General features: G+C 30.7%; 1 long non-coding RNA gene across 1 annotated transcript; it reads left to right on the top strand.

The window, feature by feature from the left end:
• Positions 1–5,866: 5,866 nt before the first annotated feature.
• Positions 5,867–10,220, top strand: LOC122309603. The gene is made up of 3 exons (XR_006242463.1): positions 5,867–6,309; positions 6,518–6,763; positions 6,973–10,220. It is a non-coding gene; the product is annotated as an uncharacterized LOC122309603 (long non-coding RNA).
• Positions 10,221–24,866: the final 14,646 nt, after the last annotated feature.

Here is a 24,866-nt window from a genome sequence, read left to right as displayed (position 1 = left end):
GAGTTGGAGGACGAAGAGAAGAAGGCTGAGCCCGAGGATGCGGCTCCGCCGGGTTGCTGATGCTATGCTTTATATTTGGTTTAAAACTGTATTTGTGTTTTTGTAATATTTTATTTATGTATGTTTTAAACAGCTTGTATTATATTAAGAAAAATTCTGGTACTTAGTTATAACTTTCGTTATCCGCTGCGTGTTTCTTTATACACATTTTGCCTTGCACACACTTGGCACCCGTCGATAGGATGGTGACCCGGGTTGTCACCATCCGGACGTCTCGATTTCCCCGTGTTCGGGCGTGGGGATTTGGAGGCGTCACACAATCAGTTGTACAGATTACGGCATTAGAATTTCCTTTTTGAACTAGCATATCTTCCTTGGTTTTTAACAGAATTGGAAATTACATAATTATCAAAGACGTGGTGAAAACACAACTTAGAGTACTTCAAGAATAAGTACCAAACAACAACGATATTAAGAAAAATAACAGGACCAAGGAGAAAACGAAATACAGTTATAAACCCAGTGTCTATGAATAACTGAGCGGTAGAACTAAATTCTAATCTAGAAAACTTAACATCCATACCATCGAAAGAATTTTATCCTCCACTGCATTGAGCTTTCCAAGAGCAGATCTTATGCTTTTGGGGTGGGGCCAAGAATGAGAACTAGCCTGAAAATTAAAAATCAAAATAAAGTATGTTGAAAAAAACAAGATAGTTCAAAACCCAGAAAACCAACAGATCGGTATGGTTTCAACACAAAGAAACCACATTTATTGAAATCGATCTCAGGGGACTGGAAATATTACCGCAAGTGTGGGCTGATTTAAGTAGGAATGACGATGCGACAACGGTCCGAGTTGGGCTGTAATGGGGTTAGCCGAGAGAGAGAGAGAGAGAGAGAGAGAGAGAGAGAAAGAGAGAGAGAGAGAGAGAGAGAGAGAGAGAGAGAGAGAGAGAGAGAGAGAGAGGAAAAGCGGGACAGAGTGGAGTTCGAAGAGGGAAGAGAGAGGGCGTGGAAGAGAAAGAAAATGAATATGTGAGAATTTAAATAAGAAACTGTAGGGACTGAGCATTAACGGTTCATTACCGTTGGATGGAGAAGTGGAAAATCACAAACTCTACAAAAATTCAAATTCGAAATTCAAAGATATATTTATATAGACATACTTATATATATACTTGCTTTACATCTGATGCGACATTGTTCTCAACTCCTTATAAGGGCTTCAACGCCAATTCAGTGCAATCCATGTATTGCAATGAATTGAGTCTTTCGTCCGTACTTGTGGTGCATCCTCTGAATTGAATGCATTCTCATTTACAGTTGATGTAAGTTCATGAATGTCGATCTGTCTTAGCATCTGGAATAATTTCTGTGTTATCATTGTTCTCACATGCAGCACAATCTCAATAAAGCATAGAGATAACCCAGTCTCAGGTTCTTTTCCCACTGACTTCAACACATAGAGGTTTTTATTGAAGCATTCTGATAATTTCTCTACAGTCTAATTGTTAAAAGATGCTGTAAATATAGTTTCCAAATCAGCTATTCATAAAAATTAAACCCTCGTCTCATCAATAAGGCTGTGTGCATGTGTATCTTTTGCTTTGTCTATTCTGTTCTATTTGGGACCGTTTCTTTTGTTAATCTTCTCTAGCTTATATAATAGTGTACAACGCGAGGCACTATATATAGTGTTATCCGATGTTGGGGTGCCATTCAAGCTATTCCGTGGAACAATTTATTAATTCGTGGGCTATGTTCTTGCAGCTGGAACATTCTCATTGATAATTCAAAGATTAGAGGAAGATTTGAAATATAAATTTTGTAGATGAAAACAATAACCGTAGATTTTGCCAGTGTGAACAGGTTACTACCATAACATTCTATTTGATGAGCAGCAATGCATCATGTATGTTCTTTTTCTTTTGTTATAAACTCTTGTGCATTGTCTCACTGTGTTTGTTGCTATTATCTTTGATTTGGATTGCATTATCGGATTATAACATCCTTTGGATTTGATTGGTCTGTCATTCTCAAGAACAGGATGTCTGCCACTTTGATGTGTCATGTGTCGATTTATGCATAGGGACATTCATCTAAGAAATTAACCTGACCGCCAAAATATCTCGTTCTCATGAATTAAGCCCACAAATACTTACGAGATGAAACTTCGAGATTAAGAACGAAAGTGTGGTTGATGTTGATTATTACAACAGGATTGGAACGGGACTGTGCTGCTTGTGGTCACAATGCATGTTAGGTATATAGAGTCTTAGGCCCAATTTATATATATACAAGAAGTGTTTCATCTCAATATCTCATTTCATTATTATAACTTTCTTAAATTTTTACACAAAAATCATAAACAATTCACTTATTTAAAATTTCAAAACAATAATAATATTACAAAATAATTTTCTAATAATATTTTATTTAATTTTCAGCTTTCATCTCAACTCACCATCCAAACTGCACCTTAAAAAATATGCAAGTCTCACATACTTCTTTAGTAAAAAAAGTATGATTCATCATTAAAAATAAATAAATATCACATTTATTCATTTTTTTCATAATGAGAATGCGATGTGACCCAAGGTGGGTAAATATTATTTCTCATATTATAATACAAATTGGAGCTAGAGTGAACAAGTAACCAATTTAAAAAAAGAAAAGAAAAAGAGGATGTGTTGCAAGTGAGATAATTAATTAAGCTTGAAGGAGAAATGTTTTAATCATGAAGGGATTTTATAAAAATAAATTTATAAATTAATGTGATTTGATGTAATATATCACATAGCCAAAGTAGCCCAAGAAGGTCTTTTTAGAACCCTGTCGAGTTACACGCTTGAGAAGGTCCTTCAGAATTCTATTGCATTACTATTCATTGGTGCCTTGTTGGCATACTAATACCAACACAAATACAGGGAGGGTTTTTGGTGAAGTGTTGAGATATGTTATGAATAATAGTGAAAAAGTAGGTGAAAAGTAATAATAGAATATTAAATAGTAGTAAAAAGTAAGTGAAAAGTAATAATAAAATAATAAATAGTAGTGAAGTATGTTGAGAAGCGTTAAAATATTCTCAACACCCAAACACATAAAGATTTGGTGTGCATGTCAAATTTCTAACCCAAACATGTTCTTTGGTGAAACTACCGGGGCACTACCCCGACTAGGTATGGCGTCCCAAATGCCAGGGACTAGCCCGACAGGTCTCACGTGCCTTGCTAGAGTACTAGCTCATGCAAAATCTTTGGCACCTAGTTGAATATTTCAGTTTTTGGGCACTAACCCTTGTAAGGTCTTTTGGTGAAGTACCGACAAGGTACTACCTCTTGCAAGGTCCTTACCGAGCAAGGTAATTCGGTTCTAGCCCTTGAAAATATATGTTGCCTTATTAAGGTTTTTGCCCTTGCAAGATCTCTGTTGGCCCATCAAGGATCTAGTCCATGCAATGTGTTTGTTTCCTTTCTAGGGAACTACCCTTACAAGGGATGTGCAGTGCCCTACCAATATTTTTGATAGCGATGGCCAAGGTGAATGACCGATTCCATGTGAGATAATTTGGGCCAGAAAGAGGTGGAACAATCACCACAGTGTTGGCATTGTCACTGTGATATATAGGTAGAAATGGCTCTTTGGATCTTCAGAAGGTGAGATGGAAGTAGATTTCGTCATTTTGAAGAAATGAAATGAGAATTAAAATGCAGTGAAGCTGTATGAAGAAATGACTGGAAAAAAAAAAAAAAGGACCTCAGGTTTCGTAACCTGGGGTCTCTGATACCATGTTGAAGATAAAGAACTGTAAGGAAAGAACAAAGGAATTGAAAGAAAAACTTCTGTAATTCTCATTCAGTGGTGGAATCTATACACTGCCTCTATATATATATATATATACTCTCTAGCAATACCATTTCACACAATCAAAAGATAGAAAGAATAACCAACCTATATCTATTCTACATCATTCTGGAATAAAAAGCTACCTGTACAAAATGACAAAAGACATGACCCCATAACAAGCTTATGCTGAGTTGGAGGAATATTCTGTTATTTGCCCAGAGTCTATGGAAATGAGAGTTTTGGTGGAGGCTTGGTTCTTTCTTTGCTGAGAGATATCAAGTACACTTTACATGCTCGGAAGCTAAAGTCCCACTCAAATAAATTTGATCCAAGGGTCAGATACTTTTGTATAATGGTGTACGCTTTACATGATCGAGAGCCTAGCTCCATCATGATCCTGCCAATTTGTACTATCAAAGCGCTTCACGAAAGTGACGAAAATATCCCTCTAGAAATTCAATATGGGTCTTCGTGGTGGATGAGCAATTACCTTCTACCGTAATCTCAATACATCATTTTTTTTTTATTTGCTTCCTCAAATTCAATATAGGGGGAATCCAGCACGTGCAAGGCTAGTTATTTAGTAATTGATTTTTATTTATACAATTAAAATCAAAGAAAATAGAGAAAAAATAAAGTGATCGATCAATAATGGAGTTAATAGAGAGAGTATGTAGGGGTGTTGGGCCGGCGCCTGAATCTAGCCTACAATTAGCACACCTAGACCCTAAGGGTTGGCAGGTGGACATGATTCATACTATTTTGGATAGAGATATATAATTTATAGTTATTTTTATGTATTTTTTATATATTTTTTTAATGTGATTGTCTAAACAGTTATTTTATATTAAAAAAATAACATAATCAATTATATTAGTGAAATACACAAAAAATATATAAAAGTGATTGTACATAAAATTTTTCTTAATGCCAATAAATCATTCATCTTATTTGATTTTTTTTAAATAAATAAAAAAAATCTCGAGAAGCCAAAACCTATTATTTACTGGATATAAGATAATTTGAATTAAAAGAAAAAGAAAGCCGTTGCAGTTTGAACTTTGAAGTTTGAAGTCCCAACCTTCATATGCATTTGAAGGGAGAGATTTGAGAAACAGAGAACGAGAGAAACAGAGAGAAATATCCTTCCGTTTTCTCTCTTATTCTTTTTCCATTTTAGTAAATCCAATCCATTTCAGGGACCGGTCGTAGCCTCGGAGGATTGCCAAACATCCGTGATTCGATTCGCACTCCAAGACTTCTCGGGACATTCATGGCAAGATGCCCAAATGGAGAAGGAGCTGAAGACAGAGATGGAGGACTTGAGACCAAGGTGGCTTCCCTCCGCAACGCCCCTCGTCTTTGAATCCCTTTCTCTTAAATCATAGATCTCCCAAGTTCTGATTTTATGTTTTATGTTTTTATTTTTTCAGGAAGCAAACTTTAAAACGTTTTTTTTTTTTTTTTAATTATTGGCAGGTGTTTTCAGAATCGAATGCATTGATGCTCAAATAGAATGTTATGGTAGTAACCTGTTCACACTGGCAAAATCTACTGTATCCTTTTCATCTACAAAATTTATATTTCAAATCTTCCTCTAATCTTTGAATTATCAATTAGAATATATGCTCCTGCTCTAACATAGCCCACGAATTAATAAATTGTTCCACGGAATAGCTTGTACTCTATTATATAGGCTAGAGAAGATTAACATAAGAAAAAGTCCCAAATAGAACAGAATAGACAGAGCAAAAGATACACATGCACACTGCCTTATTGATGAGACGAGGGTTTAATTTTTATGAATAGCTGATTTGGAAACTACATTTCCAGCATCTTTTTAACAACTAGACTGTAGATAAATTATCAGAATAATTCAATAAAAACCTCTATATTGAAGTCAGACGGAAAAGTACCTGAGACTGGGTTATCTCTATGCTGTATTGAGATTATGCTGCATGTGAGAACAATGATAACAAAGAAATTATTCCAGATGCCAAGATAGATTGACATTCATGAACTTACATCAACTGTAAATGAGAAGGCATTCAATTCAGAGGATGCGCCACAAGTACGGAAGAAAGACTCAATTCATTGCAATACATGGATTGACTGAATTGGCGTCGAAGCCCCTTACAAGGAGTAGAGAACAATGTCGCATCAGATGTACTGCAAGTATATATACATATTTGAATTTCGAATTTGAATTTTTGTAGGGTTTGTGATTTTCCACTTCTCCATCCAACGGTAATGAACCGTAACGCTCAGTCCCTACATTTTGTTATTTAAATTTTCACAGATTCATTTTCTTCTCTCTTCCACGCCCTCTCTCTTCCCCCTCTGAACTCCAGTCTGTCCCTCTTTTCCTCTCTCCCTCTCTCTCTCGGCTAGCCCCATCACCGCCCAACTCGGACCGTTGTCGCATCGTCGTTCGTATTTTAATCGGCCCACACTTGCGGGGTAATATTTCCAGTTCCCTGAGATCGATTTCGATGAGTGTTTTGTTTACCTTATGACTTTTAACGTTTGAAACTTGTCGACTCTGAAGATTTAGATTACAGTTGAGAAATGTGGTTTGTTTGTGTTGAAATCTACCGAGCTGTTGGTTTTCTGGGTTTGAACTATCTTGTTTTATTCAACATACTTTATTTTGATTTTTAATTTTCAGGCTAGTTCTCATTCTTGGCCCCACTCGAAAAGCGTAAGATCTGCTCACGCTCAGTCCCTACATTTTGTTATTTAAATTTTCACAGATTCATTTTCTTCTCTCTTCCACGCCCTCTCTCTTCCCCCTCTGAACTCCAGTCTGTCCCTCTTTTCCTCTCTCCCTCTCTCTCTCGGCTAGCCCCATCACCGCCCAACTCGGACCGTTGTCGCATCGTCGTTCGTATTTTAATCGGCCCACACTTGCGGGGTAATATTTCCAGTTCCCTGAGATCGATTTCGATGAGTGTTTTGTTTACCTTATGACTTTTAACGTTTGAAACTTGTCGACTCTGAAGATTTAGATTACAGTTGAGAAATGTGGTTTGTTTGTGTTGAAATCATACCGAGCTGTTGGTTTTCTGGGTTTGAACTATCTTGTTTTATTCAACATACTTTATTTTGATTTTTAATTTTCAGGCTAGTTCTCATTCTTGGCCCCACTCGAAAAGCGTAAGATCTGCTCTTGGAAAATCTCAATGCGGTGGAGGATAAAACTCTTTCGATGGTATGGATGTTAAGTTTTTCTAGAATTTAGTTCTACCGCTCAGTTATTCATAGACAGTACTGGATTTATAACTGTATTTCGTTTTCTCCTTGGTCCGGTTATTTTTCTTAATATTGTTGTTGTTTGGTACTTATTCTTGAAGTCTAAGTTGCGTTTTCACCAAATGTCTGATAATAATATAATTTCCAATTCTGTTAAATACAAGGAAGATATGCTAGTTCAAAAAGGAAATTCTAATGCCATAATCTGTTTAACTGATTGCGTATACTTGTCTTAGAAAGAAGATAATACATATCGACAAGTTGTAAATGCTGAGTTTTCCTGGAAAGTTTTCTTTCTAATGTGATTTGTTTGCAAAGGGAATCCTAAGAGAGAGTTTAGACATATCCGTACTTGTTTACAGTGAGGCATACATGTGTATTCAGATAGATTAGTCGAGGAGGCTCAGAAGGCAGTCCCAAACTGATTTCAGTGTGGTAAGTTAGAAACTTTTAGCTAACTTCATATTTCATTTTTAATCTTAGTTCCAAACCTGCTGGAACACAAGTGTCAGTTATGGGCATGAAACTTTTCTTGCTTGTGTGTGTATAAAACTCATAAAAATATGAAGTAGATAATATGCTGGAAGAGGGAGGGAGAGTATATTGAGGAGCTTCTGCTAGCTTATGCTGTGTTGAGGAGGGTGGCCTTAGTTTTGGATGAAAAATGAGACAGAGACTGGCGACTTCACCTCGAGAACACTTCCAACATTGTACTTTAATCATATCCACTCTTAACCTCCCAAGAACCAAATGTGCCAACTTAAGCAGTTCAGGCTTTCTGTGTTGTTGCATTTTTGCATGACTTGCAATCTCTTTAGAGAGGGCTGGATGGTAGGTAAACTGCCTGTAAGGCCTACTTTTAATCTAAAGAAGATGAGAGATAACCTACATTTGCTGGAGATTCCCACATTTACACTGTTTTCATATGTGAAAGCTTGTTGGAAATTTCCATTTTCCACATTTCTAGTTCATGTTTTACTCTTGAATATAATCGTTTATATGGTTAGTAATGTTGCATTTGGTTGTTCACAGAAAAAATAAGTTTTTTTTAGTAAGTTAAACTTTAAAACGATCAAATGACAATTGGCACACACTTCCCCTGCATTTTCTATATTTTAATACTTGTGCTTATATTGTTTTCCTTTCTTTTCAAACTACCTAGAAATTGTTATTTGTATTCCAATATTTTCTTTTTTGTAATATATTGTTTACATGCTTTATGTATTTTAGGTACAAGGCTTGTCAGCCTGTGATGCTATTTTGCTAGTAATTTTTTTTTTCATAAAAACCTATTTCCAGCAGCTACAAATTGCTGGAAATATACATGCTTCTTTTGGCAATTAAAATAGCCGCAAATAAGCATGCTGCTCTAATTTTTTATGTTCTTTTCCTTTCTATTTTCTTATTTTTCGCTTTTCCTGAAATTTTTTTGATGTTTTTTGTCTGAGGTTTGGTTCTAATAAGCTGAAATGGAATTGGGTTTTGTTCTCGAACACATTTGCAGCTTAGTTTTCTTGTATTGAAAATTGTCATTGATCTCCCAAATATTAATATAGAATGGCTATTTGTTTTGGCAGGTGCTCAGGCTGTTGCCACCTGAGTTTATATGCATGTATTTTCTTGCCATTAAGTGCTTTTCTTGCTATTGCTTTTATTTGTTTTTTTTTTTTTTTTAATGTATTGTAGTATTTGTGACACCATGAAAAAAAAAAAAAGGAAAATGGAATTATTGGCTGTAAGGGTTAGTAGGTTTAGTTGGTCTAAAGTTACTGAATCCCACTTTTAACATGCTTTATAGCACCTAGGTCAATTCAGAATATATCCAAACAATGCCTTATTAGATTATCCAACGTTTCTCACTTTTTCTTTTTCTTTTTCGTGAAGTAATTTATTTAACTAGTATTTTTTGTTTTTATGATGAAGCTTTACATTTATTATATAATCTTTTGATCCATTTCATTTGTTTTAACCTTTTTACTCATTGACAAAGATTATAATGTTTGAAGTTTTAATAAAATTTACAGTTATCCATGCAATTCAAAATATAAAATATATTAATTACTTTTCTTACAAAGAATTGCTTTTATACCTTAGAGGCGTTGGAGCATTCATTTGCTGCAGCCTTGAATGGCTGAACAAAAGGGAATATGTATTTTTATTTTGTTAATAACTGCAATATATCATCAATAATGATCAATTGCTTGTATTATTGCATTGGAGGGCACATATTTACATACATATGGGTGCGAGAGGGCTTGATTTTTATTTTTATTTTTTAATTTCAGACAAATAGCAAGTCTTTTTGGTTTCTCTATCTTCTTCATTAGGGTTCTTTAGTTGTCTCATGCCATCATCTCTCATGGACTATTATTTCTCAAGGTCTATCCTTCATCCTAGATAAAATTATTTACCAGTCTTTAATTTGTTGCATTTCAAATTTATCAGCGTAATGGACTATTTTAATCTTTTTACACAAAACAAACATTACTCAAATGTTTGAAGTTTTAAGGAAAGAATATATAAGATATTTTAGTTATTTCGTTTATAATATAATCACTTTTATATTGTATATTATTTCAAATATTATAATTAATATATACTATCTTATATTAAACATTTTATACTAATATATGCTATCTTTTTTAAGGTGTTGGGGCATTCAATTGCTGCAACCATAGATGGCAGAACAAAAGAAGATATATATATATATTTTTTTTTTGTTTTATTAATTATTGTAATATTTCTGTGTAAGAAGGGCCGTGACTTGCATTTTTTACTTTATTTCCTTTTTTCCTCTCCATATTCTTGGTATTCTCGTCTAATACGTTTCTTAAGTTTGTTAAACTAATGATATTTTTGGAAGAATTAGAAGAAAGTAACGTACTACATAAAAGCAATTGCTGAAGAAAGAGGTTTCATGCAAGGTCAAGCTTTAATCAAATATCTCTCTCTTTCTATTTCTCTCTCTTTGCCTAAAACTCCATAACACGCACGTAAACACATACATACACAAACAAGCACATACACACACATACATACTGACGTACGTATACATACACATATACGTCTATACACACACACATACACATACATACAAACAAACACATACATACATACATATACACATACACACACATACACATACATACATACTAACATACATACATATATATATACATACACACACACACACACACATACATACATACATATACATATACACATACATACTAACATACATATATATATACATACACATACATACATACATACATAAATACACAAACAAACATACATACACACACACATACATATAAACAAACATATATGCATACAAACAAACATATATACAAATAGAGACATACATACACAAACACATACATACATACATACAAACAAACATACATACACAAATAAATATATACATACACACACATACATGCATGCATACATATACACATACACACATAGAGATATACATCCACATACATCATACATGCATGTATACGCATAATACATGATACATACATATACACATACACATACATATACATACATATATAAATACATACACAATCATCCATACAATTCATACACACACACACACACACACACACACACACACACAAACATACGTACATATAGAAATACATACACACTCATACACAAATACATACATACACAAATACATACATACACACACACACATACATACATACATACATACATACGCAAACACATAAAAGCATACATACACACATACATACATACTTGGGCATATACACACATACACGAATACATATGGGCGCGCGACGAACTTTGAAGAAGAGGAAATTGGAGTAAAGGTAATGATCCTGAAGATATTTGAGTTATTGTTAAATTTTTTTGGTTCACTTTTTATGGAAAACATGACTTGATTTTTTTTTTTTTTTTTTTTTTTTGAGTTTGAGACAAATAGTCGAGGCTTTTTTGGTTTTTCTATCTTCTTCATTTGTTTCTTTTGTCGTCTCATGTTATCATCTCTTCTACACTATTACTATTTAAGGTATATCCTCCGTCCCAGACAAATTTATCTTAGTAGTTTAATTTAGTTCATTTCAAATTTTTTTACCGTAGTTAACTATTTTAGTCCTTTAAATTTTTTACAATAATTCGAATGATTGAAACTTTAATGAGATTTATATTATCAATCTGAAACATTAAATTTAATTGTTTCACTTACAAAAGAAGCACTTTTTTATATTATATATTATATTAGAAATAATATAGATATTATCTTATTACCAAGTATTTTATAGATGTTATTTTTTCACTTAAATTTTTTCACTTAACAGATGTTATTTTGTCAAGGCATTGAGGCAATTTAATCGCAAAAGTTTTGGATAGCAGAACGAAAGGCTGTATCTATACATATTTTAATCAACTCAACAATGCATTGCAAGGTTAGTAGTTATTTACGATTTTTTTACTTTTTTTCTATTTTGCTACACAAATTTTGGTACTCTCATTTAATTCAATTCTGAAGTTTCAAACTAATGATATTTTAGAATGAATGAAACGAATGTAATTTACAATAGAAAGACAATTACTGCGGAATGAATGACTCATCCAAGCTTAGTAAATTAATCACTCTCTTAAACTTTTGTATTCCATAAACGATACACACACAAATACATAAACACAAATATACACATATACATACAAACACGCGCGCACACACACATACACTTACATACATACATACATACAACATATATACATACATCTCTACATACATACATGCATACATACATGCATACATACATCCAAACGTATATGCATACACACACATACACAGATGAACATATACATACATTCATACATGCACAAACATACACAGACTCTTGCATACACATACACACACAAACACAAACATACATATATAAATACATGTGCATATACACACATACACATATACATATGGATGCGTGATTGAGTTTGAAGAAGAGGAAATTGGAGTAAAGGTAATGATCTGAAAAATATTTGAGTCATTGTTATATTTTTTTGGTTCCCTTTTTATGTTAAACATGACTTATTTTTTTGTTTCTTTTTAAGTTTCAGACAAATAGTCGAGGCTTTGTTGGTCTCTCTGTCTTCTTCATTTGCTTCTTTTGCCATTTCATGTTATCATCTCTTCTGCACTATTACTATTTAAGGTATATCTTCCGTCCCGGACAAATTTAACTTAATAGTTTATTCTAGTTCATTTCAAATTTTAATACCATAGTTAACTATTTTAATTCTTTAAATTTTTTACAATAATTCGAATGATTTTAACTTTAATGAGATTTATATTATCAATTAATCTGAAACTTTAAATTTAATTGTTTCACTTACAAAAGAAGCACTTTTTTATGTTGTTTATTATATTAGAATTAATAGATATTATCTTATTACCAAGTTTTTTATATTAATAGATATTATTTTTCAAGGTGTTGAGGTAATTTAATCGCAAAAGCTTTGGATAGCAGAACGAAAGGCGATATCTTTATATATTTCAATCAACTCAACTATGCATTGCAAGGTTAGTAGTTACTTACGATTTATTTACTTTTTTCTATTTTGCTACACATATTTTGGTACTCTCATCTAATTCAATTCTTAAGTTTCATACTAACGATATTTTAAAATGAATGAAACGAATGTCATTTACAACAGAAAGACGATTGCTGCAGAATGAATTACTCATCCAAGGTTAGTAAATTAATCACTCTCTTAAACTTTTGTATTCCATAAATGATACACACACAAATACATAAACACAAATATACACATATACATACAAACACGCGCGCACACACACATACACTTACATACATACATACATACATACAACATATATACATACATCTGTACATACATACATCCATACATACATGCAGACATACATCCATACATATATGCATACACACACATACACAGATGAACATATACATACATTCATACACGCACAAACATACATAGACTCTTGCATACACATACACACACAAATACAAACATACATATATAAATACATGTGCATATACACACATACACATATACATATGGATGCGTGATTGAGTTTAAGGAAGAGGAAATTGGAGTAAAGGTAATGATCTTAAAAATATTTGAGTTATTGTTATATTTTTTTGGTTCCCTTTTTATGTTAAACATGACTTATTTTTTTGCTTCTTTTGCCGTTTCATGTTATCGTGTCTTCTGCACTATTAATATTTAAGGTATATCCTCCTTCCCGGACAAATTTAACTTAATAGTTTATTCTAGTTCATTTCAAATTTTAATACCATAGTTAACTATTTTAATTCTTTAAATTTTTTACAATAATTCAAATGATTTTAACTTTAATGAGATTTATATTATCAATTAATCTGAAACATTAAATTTAATTGTTTCACTTACAAAAGAAGCACTTTTTTATATTGTTTATTATATTAGAATTAATAGATATTATCTTATTACCAAGTTTTTTATATTAATAGATATTATTTTTCCAAGGTGTTGAGGTAATTTAATCGCAAAAGCTTTGGATAACAGAACGAAAGGCGATATCTTTATATATTTCAATCAACTCAACTATGCATTGCAAGGTTAGTAGTTACTTACGATGTATTTACTATTTTGTATTTTGCTACACAAATTTTGGTACTCTCATCTAATTCAATTCTTAAGTTTCATACTAACGATATTTTAAAATGAATGAAACGAATGTAATTTATAACAGAAAGACGATTGCTGCAGAATGAATTACTCATCCAAGGTTAGTAAATTAATCACTCTCTTAAACTTTTGTATTCCATAAATGATACACACACAAATACATAAACACAAATATACACATATACATACAAACACGCGCGCACACACATACACTTACATACATACAAACATACATACATACATACAATATATAGACATACATCTGTACATACATACATCCATACATACATCCATACATATATGCATACACACACATACACAGATGAACATATACATACATTCATACACGCACAAACATATATAGACTCTTGCATACACATACACACACAAACACAAACATACATATATAAATACATGTGCATATACACACATACACATATACATATGGATGCGTGATTGAGTTTGAAGAAGAGGAAATTGGAGTAAAGGTAATGATCTTAAAAATATTTGAGTTATTGTTATATTTTTTTGGTTCCCTTTTTATGTTAAACATGACTTCTTTTTTTGTTTCTTTTTAAATTTCAGACAAATAGTCGAGGCTTTGTTGGTTTCTCTGTCTTCTTCATTTGCTTCTTTTGCCGTTTCATGTTATCGTGTCTTCTACACTATTAATATTTAAGGTATATCCTCCGTCCCGGACAAATTTAACTTAATAGTTTATTCTAGTTCATTTCAAATTTTAATACCATAGTTAACTATTTTAATTCTTTAAATTTTTTACAATAATTCAAATGATTTTAACTTTAATGAGATTTATATTATCAATTAATCTGAAACATTAAATTTAATTGTTTCACTTACAAAAGAAGCACTTTTTTATATTGTTTATTATATTAGAATTAATAGATATTATCTTATTACCAAGTTTTTTATATTAATAGATATTATTTTTTCAAGGTGTTGTGGCAATTTAATCGCAAAAGCTTTGGATAGCAGAACGAAAGGCGATATCTTTATATATTTCAATCAACTCAACTATGCATTGCAAGGTTAGTAGTTACTTACGATGTATTTACTATTTTCTATTTTGCTACACAAATTTTGGTACTCTCATCTAATTCAATTCTTAAGTTTCATACTAATGATATTTTAAAATGAATGAAACGAATGTCATTTACAACAGAAAGACGATTGCTGCAGAATGAATTACTCATCCAAGGTTAGTAAATTAATCACTCTCTTAAACTTTTGTATTCCATAAAGGATACACACACAAATACATAAACGCAAATATACACATATACATACAAACACGCGCGTGCACACACATACACTTATATACATACATACATACAACAAATATACATACATCTGTACATACATACATCCATACATACATGCAGGAAATTGGAGTAAAGGTAATGATTTTAAAAATATTTGAGTTATTGTTATATTTTTTTGGTTCCCGTTTTATGGAAAACATCACTTATTTTTTTATTTCTTTTTAAGTTTCAGACAAATAATCGAGGCTTTGTTGGTTTCTCTGTCTTCTTCATTTGCTTCTATTGCCGTTTCATGTTATCATCTCTTCTGCACTATTACTATTTAAGGTATATCCTCCGTTCCGGACAAATTTAAGTTAATAGGTTATTCTAGTTCATTTCAAATTTTAATACCGTAGTTAACTATTTTAATTTATTAAATTTTTTACAATAATTCAAATGATGTTAACTTTAATGAGATTTATATTATCAATTAATCTAAAACATTAAATTTAATTGTTTCACTTACAAAAGAAGCACTTTTTTATATTGTTTATTATATTAGAATTAATAGATATTATCTTATTACCAAGTTTTTTATATTAATAGATGTTATTTTTTCAAGGCGTTGAGGCAATTTAATCGCAAAAGATTTGGATAGCAGAACGAAAAGCGATATCTTTATATATTTCAATCAACTCAACTATGCATTGCAAGGTTAATAGTTACTTACGATGTATTTACTTTTTTCTATTTTGCTACACATATTTTGGTACTCTCATCTAATTCAATTCTTAAGTTTCATACTAACGATATTTTAAAATGAATGAAACGAATGTTATTTACAACAGGAAAAAGATTGCTGCGGAATGAATTACACATCCAAGGTTAGTAAATTAATCACTCTCTTAAACTTTTGTATTCCATAAACGATACACACACAAATACATAAACACAAATATACACATATACATACAAACACGCGCGTACACACACATACACTTACATACATACTTACAACATATATACATACATCTCTACATACATACATGCATACATACATGCATACATACATCCATACATATATGCATACACACAAATACACAGATGAACATATACATACATTCATACACGCACAAACATACACAGACTCATGCATACACATACACACACAAACACAAACATACATATATAAATACATGTGCATATACACACATACACATATACATATGGATGCGTGATTGAGTTTGAAGAAGAGGAAATTGGAGTAAAGGTAATGATTTTAAAAATATTTGAGTTATTGTTATATTTTTTTGGTTCCCGTTTTATGGAAAACATCACTTATTTTTTTGTTTCTTTTTAAGTTTCAGACAAATAATCGAGGCTTTGTTGGTTTCTCTGTCTTCTTCATTTGCTTCTATTGCCGTTTCATGTTATCATCTCTTCTGGACTATTACTATTTAAGGTATATCCTCCGTTCCGGACAAATTTAAGTTAATAGTTTATTCTAGTTCATTTCAAATTTTAATATCATAGTTAACTATTTTAATTTTTAAAATTTTTTACAATAATTCAAATGATGTTAACTTTAATGAGATTTATATTATCAATTAATCTAAATCATTAAATTTAATTGTTTCACTTACAAAAGAAGCACTTTTTTATATTGTTTATTATATTAGAATTAATAGATATTATCTTATTACCAAGTTTTTTATATTAATACATGTTATTTTTTCAAGGCGTTGCGGCAATTTAATCGCAAAAGATTTGGATAGCAGAACGAAAGGCGATATCTTTATATATTTCAATCAACTCAACTAGGCATTGCAAGGTTAGTAGTTACTTAAGATTTATGAACTTTTTTCTATTTTGCTACACATATTTTGGTACTCTCATCTAATTCAATTCTTAAGTTTCATACTAACGATATTTTAAAATGAATGAAACGAATGTTATTTACAACAGGAAAACGATTGCTGCGGAATGAATGACTCATCCAAGGTTAGTAAATTAATCACTCTCTTAGACTTTTGTATTCCATAAACGATACACACAAATACATAAACACAAACATACACATATACATACAAACACGCGCGCACACACACATACACTTACATGCATACATATACATACATACAACATATATACATACATCTGTACATACATACATCCATACATACATGGATACATACATCCATACATATATGCATACACACACATACACAGATGAACATATACATACATTCATACACGCACAAACATACACAGACTCTTCCATACACATACACACACAAACACAAACATACAGATATAAATACATGTGCATATACACACATACACAAATACATATGGATGCGTGATTGAGTTTGAAGAAGAGGAAATTGGAGTAAAGGTAATGATCTTAAAAATGTTTGAGTTATTGTTATATTTTTTTGGTTCCCTTTTTATGGAAAACATGACTTATTTTTTTGCTTTTTTTTTAAGTTTCAGACAAATAGTCGAGGCTTTGTTGGTTTCTCTGTCTTCTTCATTTGCTTCTTTTGCCGTCACATGTTATCATCTCTTCTGCACTATTACTATTTAAGGTATATCCTCCGTCCCAGACAAATTTAACTTAGTAGTTTATTCTAGTTCCTTTCAAATTTTTTTACCATAGTTAACTATTTTAATTCTATAAATTCGTTACAATAATTCAAATGATTGAAACTTTAATGAGATTTATATTATCAATTAATCTGAAATATTAAATTTAATTGTTTCACTTACAAAAGAAGCACTTTTTTATATTGTTTATTATATTAGAATTAATAGATATTATCATTTTACCAAGTTTTTTATATTAAAAGATGTTACTTTTTCAAGGCGTTGAGGCAATTTAATCGCAAAAGCTTTGGATAGCAGAACGAAAGGCGATATCTTTATATATTTCAATCAACTCAACTAGGCATTGCAAGGTTAGTAGTTACTTAAGATTTATTAACTTTTTTCTATTTTGCTACACATATTTTGGTACTGTCATCTAATTCAATTCTTAAGTTTCATACTAACGATATTTTAAAATGAATGAAACGAATGTCATTTACAACAGAAAGACGATTGTTGCGGAATGAATGACTCATGCAAGGTTAGTAAATTAATCACTCTCTTAGACTTTTGTATTCCATAAACGATACACACACAAATACATAAACACAAACATACACATATACATACAAACATGCGCGCACACACACATACACTTACATACATACACACATACATACAACATATATACATACATCTGTACATACATACATCTATACATACATGCATACATACATCCATACATATATACATACACACACATACACAGATGAACATATACATAAATTCATAGACGCACAAACATACACAGACTCTTGCATACACATACACACACAAACACAAACATACACATATAAATACATGTGCATATACACACATACACATATACATATGGATGCGTGATTGAGTTTGAAGAAGAGGAAATTGGAGTAAAGGTAATCATCTTAAAAAAATTTGAGTTATTGTTATATTTTTTTGGTTCCCTTTTTATGGAAAACATGACTTATTTTTTTGTTTTTTTTAAGTTTCAGACAAATAGTCAAGGCTTTGTTGGTTTCTCTGTCTTCTTCATTTGCTTCTTTTGCCGTCTCATGTTATCATCTCTTCTGCACTATTACTATTTAAGGTATATCCTCCGTCCCGGACAAATTTAACTTAGTAGTTTCTTCTAGTTCATTTCAAATTTTTTTACCATACTTAACTATTTTAATTCTTTAAATTCTTTACAATAATTCGAATGATTGAAACTTTAATTAGATTTATATTATAAATTAATCTAAAACATGAAATTTAATTGTTTCACTTACAAAAGATGTAATTTTTTATATTGTTTATTATATTAGAATTAAAAGGTATTATCTTATTACCAAGTTTTTTATATTAATAGATGTTATTTTTTCAAGGCGTTGAGGCAATTTAATCGCAAACGCTTTGGATAGCAGAACGAAAGGCGATATCTTTATATATTTCAATCAACTCAACTATGCATTGCAAGGTTAGTAGTAACTTACGATTTATTTACATTTTTCTATTTTGCTACACATATTTGGTACTCTCATCTAATTCAATTCTTAAGTTTCATACTAACGATATTTTAAAATGAATGAAACAAATGTCATTTACAACAGAAAGACGATTGCTGCGGAATGAATGACTCATCCAAGGTTAGTAAATTAATCTCTCTCTTAGACTTTTGTATTCCATAAACAATACACACACAAATACATAAACACAAACATACACATATACATACAAACACGCGCGCACACACACATACACTTACATACTTACATACATACATACAACATATATACATACATCTGTACATACATACATCCATACATACATGCATACATACATCCATACATATATGCATACACACACATACACAGATGAACATATACATACATTCATACACGCACAAACATACACAGACTCTTCCATACACATACACACACAAACACAAACATACAGATATAAATACATGTGCATATACACACATACACAAATACATATGGATGCGTGATTGAGTTTGAAGAAGAGGAAATTGGAGTAAAGGTAATGATCTTAAAAATGTTTGAGTTATTGTTATATTTTTTTGGTTCCCTTTTTATGGAAAACATGACTTATTTTTTTGCTTTTTTTTTAAGTTTCAGACAAATAGTCGAGGCTTTGTTGGTTTCTCTGTCTTCTTCATTTGCTTCTTTTGCCGTCACATGTTATCATCTCTTCTGCACTATTACTATTTAAGGTATATCCTCCGTCCCAGACAAATTTAACTTAGTAGTTTATTCTAGTTCCTTTCAAATTTTTTTACCATAGTTAACTATTTTAATTCTATAAATTCGTTACAATAATTCAAATGATTGAAACTTTAATGAGATTTATATTATCAATTAATCTGAAATATTAAATTTAATTGTTTCACTTACAAAAGAAGCACTTTTTTATATTGTTTATTATATTAGAATTAATAGATATTATCATTTTACCAAGTTTTTTATATTAAAAGATGTTACTTTTTCAAGGCGTTGAGGCAATTTAATCGCAAAAGCTTTGGATAGCAGAACGAAAGGCGATATCTTTATATATTTCAATCAACTCAACTAGGCATTGCAAGGTTAGTAGTTACTTAAGATTTATTAACTTTTTTCTATTTTGCTACACATATTTTGGTACTGTCATCTAATTCAATTCTTAAGTTTCATACTAACGATATTTTAAAATGAATGAAACGAATGTCATTTACAACAGAAAGACGATTGTTGCGGAATGAATGACTCATGCAAGGTTAGTAAATTAATCACTCTCTTAGACTTTTGTATTCCATAAACGATACACACACAAATACATAAACACAAACATACACATATACATACAAACATGCGCGCACACACACATACACTTACATACATACACACATACATACAACATATATACATACATCTGTACATACATACATCTATACATACATGCATACATACATCCATACATATATACATACACACACATACACAGATGAACATATACATAAATTCATAGACGCACAAACATACACAGACTCTTGCATACACATACACACACAAACACAAACATACACATATAAATACATGTGCATATACACACATACACATATACATATGGATGCGTGATTGAGTTTGAAGAAGAGGAAATTGGAGTAAAGGTAATCATCTTAAAAAAATTTGAGTTATTGTTATATTTTTTTGGTTCCCTTTTTATGGAAAACATGACTTATTTTTTTGTTTTTTTTAAGTTTCAGACAAATAGTCAAGGCTTTGTTGGTTTCTCTGTCTTCTTCATTTGCTTCTTTTGCCGTCTCATGTTATCATCTCTTCTGCACTATTACTATTTAAGGTATATCCTCCGTCCCGGACAAATTTAACTTAGTAGTTTCTTCTAGTTCATTTCAAATTTTTTTACCATACTTAACTATTTTAATTCTTTAAATTCTTTACAATAATTCGAATGATTGAAACTTTAATTAGATTTATATTATAAATTAATCTAAAACATGAAATTTAATTGTTTCACTTACAAAAGATGTAATTTTTTATATTGTTTATTATATTAGAATTAAAAGGTATTATCTTATTACCAAGTTTTTTATATTAATAGATGTTATTTTTTCAAGGCGTTGAGGCAATTTAATCGCAAACGCTTTGGATAGCAGAACGAAAGACGATATCTTTATATATTTCAATCAACTCAACTATGCATTGCAAGGTTAGTAGTAACTTACGATTTATTTACATTTTTCTATTTTGCTACACATATTTGGTACTCTCATCTAATTCAATTCTTAAGTTTCATACTAACGATATTTTAAAATGAATGAAACAAATGTCATTTACAACAGAAAGACGATTGCTGCGGAATGAATGACTCATCCAAGGTTAGTAAATTAATCTCTCTCTTAGACTTTTGTATTCCATAAACAATACACACACAAATACATAAACACAAACATACACATATACATACAAACACGCGCGCACACACACATACACTTACATACTTACATACATACATACAACATATATACATACATCTGTACATACATACATCCATACATACATGCATACATACATCCATACATATATGCATACACACACATACACAGATGAACATATACATACATTCATACACGCACAAACATACACAGACTCTTCCATACACATACACACACAAACACAAACATACAGATATAAATACATGTGCATATACACACATACACAAATACATATGGATGCGTGATTGAGTTTGAAGAAGAGGAAATTGGAGTAAAGGTAATGATCTTAAAAATGTTTGAGTTATTGTTATATTTTTTTGGTTCCCTTTTTATGGAAAACATGACTTATTTTTTTGCTTTTTTTTTAAGTTTCAGACAAATAGTCGAGGCTTTGTTGGTTTCTCTGTCTTCTTCATTTGCTTCTTTTGCCGTCACATGTTATCATCTCTTCTGCACTATTACTATTTAAGGTATATCCTCCGTCCCAGACAAATTTAACTTAGTAGTTTATTCTAGTTCCTTTCAAATTTTTTTACCATAGTTAACTATTTTAATTCTATAAATTCGTTACAATAATTCAAATGATTGAAACTTTAATGAGATTTATATTATCAATTAATCTGAAATATTAAATCTAATTGTTTCACTTACAAAAGAAGCACTTTTTTATATTGTTTATTATATTAGAATTAATAGATATTATCATTTTACCAAGTTTTTTATATTAAAAGATGTTACTTTTTCAAGGCGTTGAGGCAATTTAATCGCAAAAGCTTTGGATAGCAGAACGAAAGGCGATATCTTTATATATTTCAATCAACTCAACTAGGCATTGCAAGGTTAGTAGTTACTTAAGATTTATTAACTTTTTTCTATTTTGCTACACATATTTTGGTACTGTCATCTAATTCAATTCTTAAGTTTCATACTAACGATATTTTAAAATGAATGAAACGAATGTCATTTACAACAGAAAGACGATTGTTGCGGAATGAATGACTCATGCAAGGTTAGTAAATTAATCACTCTCTTAGACTTTTGTATTCCATAAACGATACACACACAAATACATAAACACAAACATACACATATACATACAAACATGCGCGCACACACACATACACTTACATACATACACACATACATACAACATATATACATACATCTGTACATACATACATCTATACATACATGCATACATACATCCATACATATATACATACACACACATACACAGATGAACATATACATAAATTCATAGACGCACAAACATACACAGACTCTTGCATACACATACACACACAAACACAAACATACACATATAAATACATGTGCATATACACACATACACATATACATATGGATGCGTGATTGAGTTTGAAGAAGAGGAAATTGGAGTACAGGTAATCATCTTAAAAAAATTTGAGTTATTGTTATATTTTTTTGGTTCCCTTTTTATGGAAAACATGACTTATTTTTTTGTTTTTTTTAAGTTTCAGACAAATAGTCAAGGCTTTGTTGGTTTCTCTGTCTTCTTCATTTGCTTCTTTTGCCGTCTCATGTTATCATCTCTTCTGCACTATTACTATTTAAGGTATATCCTCCGTCCCGGACAAATTTAACTTAGTAGTTTCTTCTAGTTCATTTCAAATTTTTTTACCATACTTAACTATTTTAATTCTTTAAATTCTTTACAATAATTCGAATGATTGAAACTTTAATTAGATTTATATTATAAATTAATCTAAAACATGAAATTTAATTGTTTCACTTACAAAAGATGTAATTTTTTATATTGTTTATTATATTAGAATTAAAAGGTATTATCTTATTACCAAGTTTTTTATATTAATAGATGTTATTTTTTCAAGGCGTTGAGGCAATTTAATCGCAAACGCTTTGGATAGCAGAACGAAAGGCGATATCTTTATATATTTCAATCAACTCAACTATGCATTGCAAGGTTAGTAGTAACTTACGATTTATTTACATTTTTCTATTTTGCTACACATATTTGGTACTCTCATCTAATTCAATTCTTAAGTTTCATACTAACGATATTTTAAAATGAATGAAACAAATGTCATTTACAACAGAAAGACGATTGCTGCGGAATGAATGACTCATCCAAGGTTAGTAAATTAATCTCTCTCTTAGACTTTTGTATTCCATAAACAATACACACACAAATACATAAACACAAACATACACATATACATACAAACACGCGCGCACACACACATACACTTACATACTTACATACATACATACAACATATATACATACATCTGTACATACATACATCCATACATACATGCATACATACATCCATACATATATGCATACACACACATACACAGATGAACATATACATACATTCATACACGCACAAACATACACAGACTCTTGCATACACCTACACACACAAACACAAACATACACATATAAATACATGTGCATATACACACATACACATATACATATGGATGCGTGATTGAGTTTGAAGAAGAGGAAATTGGAGTAAAGGTAATAATCTTAAAAATATTTGAGTTATTGTTATATTTTTTTGGTTCTCTTTTTATGTAAAAAATGACTTATTTTTTTCTTTTTTTTAAGTTTCAGACAAATAGTTGAGGCTTTGTTGGTTTCTCTGTCTTCTTCATTTGCTTCTTTTGTCGTCTCATTTTATCATCTCTTCTGCACTATTACTATTTAAGGTATATCCTCCGTCCCGGACAAATTTAACTTAATAGTTTATTCTAGTTCCTTTCAAATTTTTTTACAACAGTTAACTATTTTAATTCTTTAAATTCTTTACAATAATTCAAATTATTGAAACTTTAATGAGATTTATATTATCAATTAATCTGAAACATTAAATTTAATTGTTTCACATACAAAAGAAGCACTTTTTTATATTGTTTATTATATTAGAATTAATAGATACTATCTTATTACCAAGTTTTTTATACTAACAGATGTTATTTTTTTAAGGCGTTGAGGCAATTTAATCGCAAACGCTTTGGATAGCAGAACGAAAGGCGATATCTTTATATATTTCAATCAACTCAACTATGCATTGCAAGGTTAGTAGTAACTTACGATTTATTTACATTTTTCTATTTTGCTACACATATTTGGTACTCTCATCTAATTCAATTCTTAAGTTTCATACTAACGATATTTTA

Source organism: Carya illinoinensis, chromosome 5 (genome assembly GCF_018687715.1).
Source record: "Carya illinoinensis cultivar Pawnee chromosome 5, C.illinoinensisPawnee_v1, whole genome shotgun sequence".
NCBI lineage: Eukaryota > Viridiplantae > Streptophyta > Magnoliopsida > Fagales > Juglandaceae > Carya > Carya illinoinensis.
The sequence above is the reverse complement of the archived record's forward strand: the minus strand, read 5'-3'. Positions and strand labels throughout refer to the sequence as shown.